This window comes from Coregonus clupeaformis, unplaced genomic scaffold (genome assembly GCF_020615455.1).
Source record: "Coregonus clupeaformis isolate EN_2021a unplaced genomic scaffold, ASM2061545v1 scaf0040, whole genome shotgun sequence".
In the NCBI taxonomy this organism is placed as follows: domain Eukaryota; kingdom Metazoa; phylum Chordata; class Actinopteri; order Salmoniformes; family Salmonidae; genus Coregonus; species Coregonus clupeaformis.
In genome coordinates, this window is record NW_025533495.1 from 487,501 (window position 1) to 488,536 (window position 1,036).

Consider the following 1,036-nt stretch of genomic DNA (forward strand, 5'->3'; position numbering starts at 1 on the left):
CACACACACACACACTGGACACACACAGACACACACTGGACACACACACACACTCACACACACACACACACTGGACACACACACATGCTGGACACACACAGACACACACTGGGTACACACATACACACACACAGACACACACTGGACACACACACACACTCACACACACACACACTGGACACACACACACACTGGACACACACAGACACACACTGGGTACACACACACACACACACCCTGGACACACACACACCAACACACACTGGACACACACACCGGACACACAAACACTGACACACACACACACACACACTCACACACACACACACACAGGACACACACAGGAGACACACACACTGGACACACACACACACTGGACACACACACACACACACTGGACACACACACACTGGACACACACACACACTGGACACACACACACTGGACACACACACACATGGACACACACACACCGGACACACACACACACACCGGACACACACACACACCGGACACACACACACACACAGGACACACACACACACACTGGACATACACACACACACATTCTGGACACACACACAGACACACACTGGACACACACACACTGGGTACACACACACACACACACACTGGACACACACACACACTGGACATACACACACCAACACACACTGGACACACACACAAAAACACGCACACATACACACACTGGACACACACACTGGACACATACACACACTGGACACACACAGGAGACACACACACTGGACACACACACACTGGACACACACACACACCAGACACACACACACACAGGACACACACACACACACTGGACACACACACTGGGTACACACACACACACACACACACTGGACACACACACTGGACACACATGCACACATACACACACTATATACACAAACTGGACACACACACACACACACACTGGACACACACACACACACAGGAGACACACACACTGGACACTCACAAACACTGGACACACACACACTGGACACACACACACACT